The sequence below is a fragment of the Aotus nancymaae genome, unplaced genomic scaffold (assembly GCF_030222135.1).
Source record: "Aotus nancymaae isolate 86718 unplaced genomic scaffold, 86718_ANA_hifiasm-v0.15.2.pri h1tg000064l_1, whole genome shotgun sequence".
Classification (NCBI taxonomy): Eukaryota; Metazoa; Chordata; class Mammalia; order Primates; family Aotidae; genus Aotus; species Aotus nancymaae.
The window spans coordinates 23,942,759-23,954,903 of NW_026988479.1; positions in this window are offsets into that span (position 1 = coordinate 23,942,759).

Consider the following 12,145-nt stretch of genomic DNA (forward strand, 5'->3'; position numbering starts at 1 on the left):
GGCTCGCGCCAAAGCTTGTTTAAAACATCATTTGAACAAAACAGCCAGTCATTTTAAAAATACTCCAAGCTTAGAGCCAATGAGATTTGAAAACAAGGAAAACTGAAAATGAAAATAAAAGAGAAATATATCAATTTATATACTCACTCATTTGTTATTAAACATTGCCTTTTTTCAGAGGGAATCTAAGATGTCAAAGGCTAAATTATTTTTTTAAATAAAACAGTATTAGATATGCTCTGTAAATTTAAATGATAACACAAAAATTCAACTTGGGTAAACATTTAAAACACAAAGTGTGTGTGTGTGTGTGTATGCGCATATGTGTGCGTGTGTGTGAATGTATGCATGTATGTGTGTGTGTTCTAACAGATGAAGAAACTGAAGCTCAGAGAGGTTAAGGCCCTTGCCAGAGTCACATAGCAGTGAATGGTAGAATAAGGACTGCCCCAACTCCTCTGCTATGTGTGTGTGTGTATGCACGCTCATGCCTACCTGTACCTACTGAGACCACACTCTTGTTTTAGGCCCAACAGGATCTGAAATGCAGGGGTTTTCTTCTCCTTTGCTCCCAAACATAAAAGGGATGACATATCTCATTTTCACCTGAGTCGGACATTTATTCCTTCAGAATCATTTGTTGAAGTCCAGCCACATGCCATCCATTGAATTGGACATTTGGGATACAGGGGCCAAAAAGCCACATACAATCGCTGTCCACACAAAGCTTACATTTAAGACAGTGTGGAGGCCAGCAATGTGTGCTCTGTGCTGAAACTGGGCCATTCATATTTACAGGCCAGGAAAACATTTCAAGGTCACCTAGATGAGGGTTTCCCAAAGTCCAGCCATTCAGGTACCAACCCCACAGTTTTTGTCATATGCCAATAACACTTTCATATACGTCTTCAACTGTTCTCATCTACAGAAACGCGTCTATTTTAAGAGAAAATCCTGTATCACTGCTGTAAATGGAAAACTAGAATCATTTGTCTAAAATAAAAGGTAACCAGAGAAATAAATAAAACAAAGACAAAATGGTATGATTAAATTATCATCTAGAAAGACATTTGCCATCCAAGGAAGACTGAGTCTGAAGCCTGTCTCATTTTGTAAAAATGTAAGCTCAGGAAGTGTTAAAAGGGTGTTGAAGATATTTTAGCTCTATACTGGGACTTTCTTCTTTCCTTTATCAAGAAGATAAAGGAGAATTCCATCAGGCACAACTTTCTATGATTTAATTGTTTTTAATGTTGTATTAAATAGTCATGGCATTTAGGAAATCATCACCTAATCCATCCCTAAAACCCAGAGACAGGCAGCTACTGAACCAAGTTATGCTGAGATTTCAAATAAAACCTAGAAAGTTTTGTGGAAACTTTCAAACACTCCAAAATTTAAATATAATCCTTAGATAGCCTGCTGTAATATGGAATTGAGGAAGAACAAAATCCCCAGCCCCACCCAACAAGAACTCTTTGTCCTATAAAATCCTCAGTGTGTGCATCCGATACTTGGTGAACCTCACCACATATCCACTGTAACTCTTTATATCAGGCCTGGAGATAAACAAGGTCACCTGCAATTTGCCTTCCCCGATCCCCCTCAGAAGGCAGCTTTCAGCAATGTCCCCAGGAAATAATTGGCTATGAGAACACACAGAAGGCTCAGCCTGCAAAGGAGGCACATTCTGGAGTCTTTGCGCATGATTTCCTCTCTGGGAAGGTGAGACCAGCATTTTCATGTTCCTCTCCCAGGCCAGAAGGGAGAAAGAGGAGAAGATGACAGTGAATGAAATCTGGCCACCTTTTTCCTCTTTCCTTTGGAGCTGACAGAGGAACACTTTAGGGCTGCTCAGAGGGACTGAAACCCATGCTTTACGGCGGTAACTCAAGGTCAGCTTTTCTCTGAGAGAAGGCAACCGGCTTAACTGCCCAGTTTAAACTGTACTGATCTACCTTATTTGAGTGGCAGAATAACCCTGTGCCCTCCAGAGCTGGCACCCTGTGAACACCCAAAAGCAAAGAGAAGTGACTCTTGTTCCTAATGTGGAAAGAGCAGAACTTCCTATGATGCAGTTGACGCTTCCTGAAATAGAACAGGATTTGAGCAAACGGTTTTCGCTAGGCAGTTAGGAAAAGCTGCGTGTGGCTCGATATTTCCTCGGTGGTGACTCAGCCCCTCGCTCCTGGCCGCTGTCTCATCCTGGTTGGGTCTGTTTTCCAATTATCACACTCAGCCATCAGATTCCCTCTCCCAGGGTCCTCTTTTGCCAGTGTTTATTGTCCCAGTCTATTCTAGTTCTGGAGAGGTCACATTTCTGTCTTTCCTTTTATGTCACTATACTCAGCTCCAATTTTAATTATGAAATTGATTAGCATTTGATCAACAGCTCATGTTTGTTTCCAGAACACCTCCTGTCTGGCTCTGCCTCCTTCCAGAAGAAATGATGATTTATGCTTATCTTAATCAGAGGCAAGTCTTCCAAATCTGTAATTTGGCACTGTTTTCAAATTTTGGTCATATGCCCAGTTACTACCAAAATTACTTGGAAAGAAATGTATCAAGGGTGCTGATTCAGCAAAGACTGCCTTAGACACGCTGCATCAACCAAAATACATTCCAGACTTTCCAGCCCTGTCTCAAATTGGTTCTTATTCAATCAACATATAGTGAGTCCTATGAACCAGGCACTGTGCTTGGGGTACAGACAAAAAAATATCCCTGGTCCCTGATGCCCCCATCATATGCCAGTGTGGAAAAGACTGCAACAGAGTTATCTCGAAGCACGGGAGGAGTCTCAGAGTAAAGTGTGACCTGGCCCATGCCTACCTCTCCAGCTGCACTCACAGCATCCTCACTGTCCTCACTCTGCTTGGTCCCACTGCCCTTTATTCTGCTTCTGGTTGCTCTGCTCTTCCCTCTGCTTGGAACAATTTTTTTCATCACTTCACTTGGCCAACTCTTTCTCATCAGTCAGTCTCAGTTTATGCATTCTCCTCACACAGGTCTTCCCCAAACCTCTTATACCCTATAGCTTCTCCACATGCACCCCAGCAGTCTCTATCCTGTAATCTTTGTTTTCTCCCTGAAAGCATTCTTCCAGTGTCTGACACTACCTTGTTTACTAATTTGTGTTTTGCATATTGCATATTGCCTTATTCTCCAAAACAAAATGGAGTCTCCACAGGGGCAGGAATTTTGAACCTGTGTTTATCACTATGTCCTTGATACCTCAAATAGGCTTGGTGCACATTAGATGTGCCAACAGCAAATACTTGATGATTGAATGAATGAATTCTTTCCATCAGGAAACTGGGAAAGGATTCATAAGGATGTGACTTTAGGAGGTAACCAGGTGAGCAGTTATACAGGTGAGCATCTCCCATTGAAGGGTATGATGCTTTAGGGGAATAGCAGCAGGTACTGCAGGGCATGCAAGTGATCTCAAAGGAGGCTGAAAAATCAGGCAGGGCCCCCATGGTGATGGTCTATGGATGTCAATCTCAGGAGTTATTTTTTTTTCCATTAGGGCAGTGACAACAACTAAACCTGAAGGAGGCAGCTAAACATATTTCACAGGGGGTCTTCACCCATACAAGTGCGGGACTAGGGGCTCATGCTGTGAAATTGCCCAGGCTCTAGGCCAGCACCCCTAATAATACTATCATGACCACTTACTAAAACTCACCCTGTGTCAAGCACTTCACTGGCATTATCTTGTTTAATCCTCACAACAACTTAGAAGAGATCTCATCTTCCCCACTTGGCAGATGAAGATGAAAAGAGAAGTGGTGATTTGCTTAGAATCTGCTAAGTAGAAGAGCTGGGATTTGAACCCAGCCATTCAGACACCAGAGTTCATACTCTACCAGCTTCTATTCCTTGGGATTAGATAACTTGCTGTAATATGGAATTCAGGAAGAACAAAACGGCTTTCTGATTTTGCATGAAAGGGGGCCCAAGATGGAACATTCTAGATTCCTTGCTGTCCTTATTTTCAGGCACTGACCTGAGTGTTCATGATATAAATCATCCACCATCCTGCCTCTTTGGAATGTTGGCATTTTGCCTTCAATGCCCTGCTGCCTACATTCTTTGGACATTCACTGAGGGTGGCATGCATGGTCAGAGCCTTGACTGAGTTTCTCAGTTCAGATTTAATTTCTTTGGGTCTCATTCCACTTAAGATTTAATTCCTGTCTTCAAGCATGTCCCAGGGAAGTAGGAGACTAAGGCAAGGATTAAAAACGTAGACTAAGATTAGTGCTAAAGGGGGTTTCTGTGCTAAATGTCTATCTTCCAGCCCCTCCATTGGCTGGAAAGCACTCAGGGTAAAAACAAAAGTCCTTGTCAGGGCCCTCCCTGGTCATCCTTCAAATCCCAGCTCAGTAGCTCCAAGGAAGCCTTCTCTTCTATGTCAAATCCCCTTCTATTAGGCTCTCAAAGCAACACCACCTCTTTTCCTTGGCTCTTATCACAGAGGCACTGTTGTATTTATATGGCTGGCTATTTGTTTAACATAGGTCTTCCCCACTAGAATGCCCACTCCATGAAGGCAAGAACATGCCTGCTTTTCCTCAGTATTCTGTCCCCAGGGCCTAGCACAGGGCCTCTTCATTCCGGCTGCTCAATAAATATAGGTCAATTAAATTAACTCAGAGTTGGAAGGCAGTTACTGCATGAGTGATTGAGAACATTACTTAATCTCTTTAATTTTCTAATTTACAATTTGGATAATATCTGCTCTATGCCCTTTTGAAAGCCATGAAATAAAATTAAGTGCTTAATAAATTATTAAGTGCTGTACAGATTATTTCTGTTAAGGAGCTACAGACTGAGTCTATCTCCAGGATTTGAAGCACTTTCAGGAATGTCAGTATCAAAAACTGGAGCTGAGACAACAGTGAATGGAGGCACGACATGCTGTCTCTTTGTTTAAATGGAGATGGCCACAGAGGCTTGTAAACTCAGTCATCATTGTGTCACCTGAGGCCAACTGGGAATCTGGGCATCTCCTCCAGAAGCAATGCCTGGAATAGCACAAGGTGCTGTGGTCTTTGCAATTGAACTCTGATGGGTCTGAGGTCATGGTTGTTGTCAGGACAGGCTGTGTGAACATGTGGTCTAGAGCGGAAAAAGAAGAGATCAAAAGACGTGCCTGTGTGTCTCTAGCATAGTCTGAGGAAGAAGAAGCTTTGATGGGTAAAACTCCAATACAAATATCCTTGAAGTTGGAGACATGAAATCATCATACTTCCAAGGAAACTGCCAGCAAACAGCCCCATATTCAATTATTGCTAAATATTTTCATTCCTAACCTCATCCTCCAGCTGAGCTGACCCCTAATTTCTACTAACCTTGGGAGAGAGAGCCCCAGCTTTGGAGGCTGCAGACCTAGATTCAAGTACTAGAAAATAAACAAATGACCAAATACTGAGTCCCTGCTGTGTGCCAAGCGCTGTGCCAAGCTCAGGATGTGCTTTACTTCATTTGCTTTCCCCAGCAATCCTCTAATGCAGGCAGAAGTACCCCAACCCCATTTTACAGACAACAGAATGAGCCGAGCCTAGCCTCCTGCCCAACATCACACAGCTCAAACATAAGCTTCCTAATGCTCAGTTTCCTGGTTCACATAATGAGACAAAGCAAGTCACAACAGCATAATCATAAAAATCAAGTGAACTGATGGCATGAGTGTCACATGAGGCTTGGGTCTTGGGACCAGCAGCATCAACATCACCTTGAAGCTTGTTACACATGCAGAATTTGGGGTCCCATTCCAAACTACTGACCCAAAGTCTGCATGTTAACATGATTCAAAGGTGATATATATGCACTTTAAAATTTTGAAAAGCTCTTGTGTAAGGTTATTAGCCCTTATTATAAATTGCTGAGCTAGCATCTGACTCATTATTGTCCTCTCAATTTGGTTAGTGAGAGTCTGTCACTCTCTACCTTGATTACTTCTAGGACAGTTTAACGTGAATACAAATCAATCGGGGCTGTTGATAAATGCAGATTCTCATACGAGCGTCTGAGGTGAGCCCCCGGAGTCTGCATTTCTCACATGCTCCCAGGTGATGCCACAGAGGACTGTGAACTACACTCTCAGTAACGGGGGGTGAGAGAAACCTGGCACATCAAATATCTGCATCTGCAAAGTAGAAACCAGACCTTGCACTTGGATAACTTTCATCAAGGGAAGGCACCTCTACCAGGGCATACACGTTAGAGGAAAGGGAGCATCGCCAGTCTTCCTTGCATTCTCAGCACCTAGCTGAAAGAAAGGGCATCACTCTCCTGCTTAACGCTGTCCAGTGGTTTCCTATACACACGAAACCCCACGCTGCTCACCAGAGCTCACAAAGCCTGACCCAACCTTGCCCCACTGGCCTCCCTGAAGCCTCCCTCTCCTCCTCCACGGAAGCCCCACCACACCGGACTTTTTTCTGTTTCTAAAACACACCAAGCTTTTTCCTGCCTCAGGGTCTTGGCACCTGCTCTCCCCTCGACCTGGAATGCCCTCCCTCCAGCGCTTTCCATAAATGATTCATACCTCAGCTCAAATTTCACCTCCTCAGTGAGGCCGTCCCTGACTGACCTGCCTAACCTGGTGTACCCATACACCACCCCAAAACTCTCAAACATGAGATTTTTTTTTGGCTTAGCCCTTATCAGCCTGAAAATATTTCATTTATTTACTTACTTATTGGTAGTTGTTTTTTGTCTCTGATTCTTGTGAAAGCAGAGACTTTGTCCACAACCTCTGGTGCATAGTAGGTGCTTAATAAATAGTTGTGGAGTGAATGTATTAATGGATTAACGCATCTCCAGGAACCCGTAATTTGCTCCTGTTGATACAACAAAGGAAGGGAAAATGGAGTGCTATGGGAGGCCAGAAGAGGAGTGAGCATTCCTCCTGGATGAGGATGAGGTGGGGCCCAGGGGAAGGGGCAATAATCAGGGCTGGCTCCCCAAAAAAAGTGGCGTTTAAACTTCACCTGGAAGGGTGGAAAGGATTTTGACAGGCAACGATAGGTAGAAACAGCCACCCCAGGCAGAGAGAACAGCTTGTACAGAGGCACAGAAGCTGGCAAGTGCAGAGGGCTTAAGGAACAGTGCATACAACTGACGGGTGGAGGCTGAGAATTTGCCCTGTTCCTGCCCAACCCATGGCTCCAGGCAGAGACAGCCCTCCCTGCAGCAGTGACAGAGTCTGGCAGGAGTCCTGCAGCTGAGCAGCTGAGGTCAGAGCTTTTCCTCACCAAGCCTCAGCCACACCCATAGCTTAGATGACAGACAAGGCATTAGAAGGGGATAGGTGGGTCTGGGGGTCAGGACCCACCTCCATCCTACTCCCCACCTCACTCTAGCAGGCAGCTCTGAGGCACACCTGGCTCCTGCCCTCTTGATTCTCCATGGTTCCTTTAGTCCAAGGGTCAGTAAACTTTCTGTGAAAGGCCAAGTGGAAAATATTTTAGGACTGTGGGCCAGATAGTCTCTGTTGCAACTACTCAGCTCTGTTGTTGTGGTGAGAATCCTGCCATAGACAAGCAAAACGGGGTTCCAACAAGACTTTATTTACTAAGACAACTGGGAGGCCTACGTTTTGATTTACGAATCTCCTGCCACTTTTGAGACCCCAAATGCCCTGTGCCCTCTGGCCTAGTCCCACCTCTACAGTGTACAGCCTCCTCTCATTGCTCTCTTGGTTCTTCCCACCCAGCCACCTGGATCTTTAAGGGCTTCTGCAAACATGTGGCTCTCTCTGTCTCTCTCTGTGTCTCTCTTTCTCTCTCCCCCCCTTTCTAGCTCACTCTTTCTCACCTATGCCCCTTCACAGCTGGCTTCTTGCTCCGTGCGGAGCTCCTTTTCTCTGTCCAGTTGTGCCTTAGAAACCCTGACCCCTCTTCACTTAACAGTCACATCAGTCTCTCAAGAGAACCTTTCAGATGCTCTAGATGAGGTCCCAGGCCCTCTCAGGTGCCCATATATTCCCTCTTTACAGAGCTTGGCACATTGCAATTATTTCATAAACTACTTGTGATTATTTGTTTCAGGTCCGTTTGGAAGAAACCACATTGACCAGCTTTTTCTATTCCATTCCCAGAGCCAAGGACAGGGAGCCTGGCACATAAAACATCCTCAACAAACATTTGTTGACGTGCCCAGATCATGGCTCATAAGACTTGTTCATTCATTCACCACTGTTGCTCAAGTACCTACTATGTGCCAGCTGTTGTGCTACACAGTGAGGATACAGGAGTGACACATGCACGGAAGATCTCTGTCCTCTTAAGGAGCTCACATTGTGTTGGGGGTAGCACATTCTAAAAACTGGATTCTAGGCCGGGCACGGTGGCTCACGCCTATAATCCCAGCACTTTGGGAGGCCGAGGCGGGCGGATCATGAAGGCAAGAGATCGAGACCATCCTGGTCAACATGGTGAGACCCCGTCTCTACTAAAAATACAAAAAATTAGCTGGGCACAGTGGTGCGTGCCTGTAATCCCAGCTACTCAGGAGGCTGAGGCAGGAGAACTGCCTGAACCCGGGAGGCGGAGGTTGCGGTGAGCTGAGATCGCACCATTGCACTCCAGCCTGGGTAACAAGAGTGAAACTCCGTCTCAAAAAAAAAAAAAAAAAAAAAACTGGATTCTATTAGTCAAGGTGTGTGGTCTTAGCAAGGCACTTAATTGTCTGAGCTGCCTAGAAAATAGAAAGGGACAGACTGAATTGCCCAATTTAAGTTTCCAACTAAATTTTGAAGAGTCCTGGGGTTCTATAGTGCTTTCTAGGTTCAGCAAACAGTGATGTGCTTCTTTCCAGGAAGATTCCAATGGTCTAAATAAGCTATTTGATGTTGTTGTTGTTGTCGTTGCTGTTGTTTTGTTGTTGCCATTTTCTGTTATGGAGTTCCACTGAACAGTTCACATGTAAAGTAGGTTCCACTGCTCAAGAAAGAGTTGGAAGCCACTTGTTAAGTCTAACCATGGTATGGGCCAGAGTGGGGGAAGGCAGAAACTCACAATGCCTTTAAGATGGGGTCAGGAGAAGCCAGCCAGATGTGCATGCGGGAATGACATTCTGAGAAACAGAAGACTGTGTCCAAGGAAATGCACAGATGGAGTGCCAGCCTGAGAAAGAGAGCAGTTCAACAGAGACCCAGCAAGATGAGATGGAGCCGGGCACTCCCTGGGTCTTGGGCACATGGAACGGCATGCCTAGTCATTGACAATGGTCAGAAGCCTGAGCAAGAAAAATGAAGCTTCTGGGAGTTCTGAGAGCAATAGGACCAGAGCCTAATGGAGAGATGGGGTGAAAGGTAAGCCAGGTTCCAGTCTCAGAGAAGCTGAGACTTAAATACAAAGAGGCAAGACTTAAATCAGAACTGAAGCCCATGGTGGGGGCCTGGCTGGTTTCTAAGAGGGGTACCATGACAGAGCAGGAAGCTGATTTATGCTTCTAATCAAGCTTCCTGACCAGAAGTCTTTAAGTCTCCCACTACTCCTTGCCCACAGTCAGCCAGGAGGTAAGAAGCAGAAACACAGCTCCCTTTACCTGATCCCTTAAGCCGTGTTTTCCCACTACCTAACCCATGCGATGCAAACTGGGCTATGTTCCAGATCCTAATAGGATTTTCTATGCCTGCACTAGACAATGAGTTGTTTATTGAGTGCTTAGTGAAAGGGAGAAGATAATTTACTCTTAACTGAGTTCTGGTTCATGTCCTCAGGAACCAGATTGACATTTATGTTTTAGCACCAGCCCATTAGAGGAACTGGAATGGCCTTTTCTGCCTCTAGCTGAGCAGTCTCTCTGAGGTGATCTTAATGGTGATCTTAAAGTTCTGTCTACATAATACCAAAACTACAAGTCAGTTCAGGCCAAAAATAAATAAAAAATCACTACTATTAATAGTAAGCTAGTGAGAGCACTCTGCTCACTTTGTACTTCATCCTACTTGCTCCTAAAGATCACAGATCTTGGGGAGGAAGCAGAGGACCAGGCTAACGTGCCCCCACCTTAGTTCCCTCTGCTACATCAACCCTATGTACTCTTCAAAGCACTTAACACTCTTTAAACTAATAGTCTATTTTTAAATTCCTTCCCAACTAGAATATAAGCCCCACAAGACAGAGAATGTGTCTTTCTTGGGTGGGGCTTTAGCTCCAGGGCCTAAAATCGGATAAAAATTCAGGAAATAGCTATTGTATGTTCTAATGATGTCAATAATGAATTTGGGGTGAGAAAAAGGTGGAAATATGTGTGAGAATATTACTATCATTCGAGTGTCCCATGTATGGGATAAAGAGGGAGAACTAGTAGAGTATTTTAAATATCTCTTGCTGTTCTCACCTTCTGGAATCTAATATATGGGTAAGCTTTACTTAATTTGGCTTAAAGCACATGCTGTATAAAATACATCGTGTTAAAAGCATTTTGAGTACTGCATTTTTTGTTACTTTTCTTCATTCTTTTTTTTTTTTTTTGCAAATTGCCATTTACCATTTTTAGTACAAATTCCTTTTGAAAAGCTCCCACCTTGTCTTTCTGAAGAGGGGCACCTGGGTGTCATGAATACACCTGTGGCCTGAGATACGGTAATGGAGGGAACAGACCGGGTTCTGAGTAATAAAAATTACTCTGGAAACAGGATTCTGGTATTAATTTTTTATATTTCTGTAGTTAAAATTTTAAAACATTGAGATACCATCTCACTACTATTAAACACACAAAGACAACATTGGTAACTGGCTGTGTTGGGGAGGGCCTGAGGAAAAAGGCACTCTCAGCATTGTAGGAGAATACATTGACACGACCATCATGAAGGACAATTCAGCATCTATCAAAACAGCAAATACATGTGTCCTTAGCATTCTGCTATTTTACTTTTGTAGAATTTTGCCTACATATATAATCACAACATATGAAATTGCATGTGTTTAAAGTTACTGATTGCGGCATTGCTTATAGTAGCAAAGTATCAAAAATAACCAAATTGACACCACTAGAGGACCTGCTAAATAAACTGTCATTTCCATCATGTAAGGAAATACTTTACAGCTGTAAAAATGAATGAGGATACTGCTTGTATAGTCATATGAAAGATTTTCCAAGATAAACATTTTCAAATAAGCAAGATGCAAAGCAGAGTGTATAGTATGCTATAATATTTAAAATGGTGGGAGAGTATATTACTGAATTGTTTTTATACATAGAAAATACCCCTGGAAGAATACACAAAAAAACTAATTTTTTAAATGTGGCCTATGGTAGGGAAATGGGAGCATGCATGTTTAATTTTTGATTTGAGAATCATGAGAATTCATTATTTGTTCTTGGGGATTCACTCAGGGTGGTGGCAAAAATATTAAGGGAACAATATTAGAGAAAGTTATAGAATATAGCCTCAAACTCTTTTGGAAGGCCCAAGGGTTTTTTCTTTAGTTCTTGGCTGAAGGCAGCCAGAGTCTCTTTGCAGGAGCCAGAGAGATTAGGGTGCAAATACAATGGAATGTGAGTAGCTTACCTAGCTAGCTTGTTTACTCATGTGATCTTAAAACTAACCTTTGAGCAGGACAGCCTTCTTGGCAGAGAGGTTGACCAGGGATATTACCCACTAATGATGTTTGCTTTGGGCATAGGAACCTGTCCTTTAATCTTTAACCTCTAGTGGAATTGACTCAAGCCTTTGTCTATTAAACTTTACTGAATAAATGCAAGTCTCACTGGCTGATGAGGGTTGGTGTCTGCAACTGTTTATGGCACTCTCCGGGGAGTCTGTAAGCTGCCCAGACACACTCCATCAAACTGACAAAGCATAACATCTGTGTGTCAGTGTACTTTATTTATCCATCGAGTCAGGGTCTGCAGGACAGACCCCCGCAGGTGGTGACCCCAACATTTGTTCATATAGATTACTTAAAATACTTTTAAAATAAAAATGAGCTGTTTTAACACCAGCGGACCCTGTGAAGGATCACTTTAGGAGACTGAAACAGCAGAGGCGTCATACCTGGAAGTAGAAGATGTTGGTTCTAGGCCCAGTTCTGACACTGACATTGGCATTGACATTGATGCTGATGTCAGGTTCAGTTGTTCCCTTTCCTGGGCCTTAGTGTCCCACATATGGGATAAA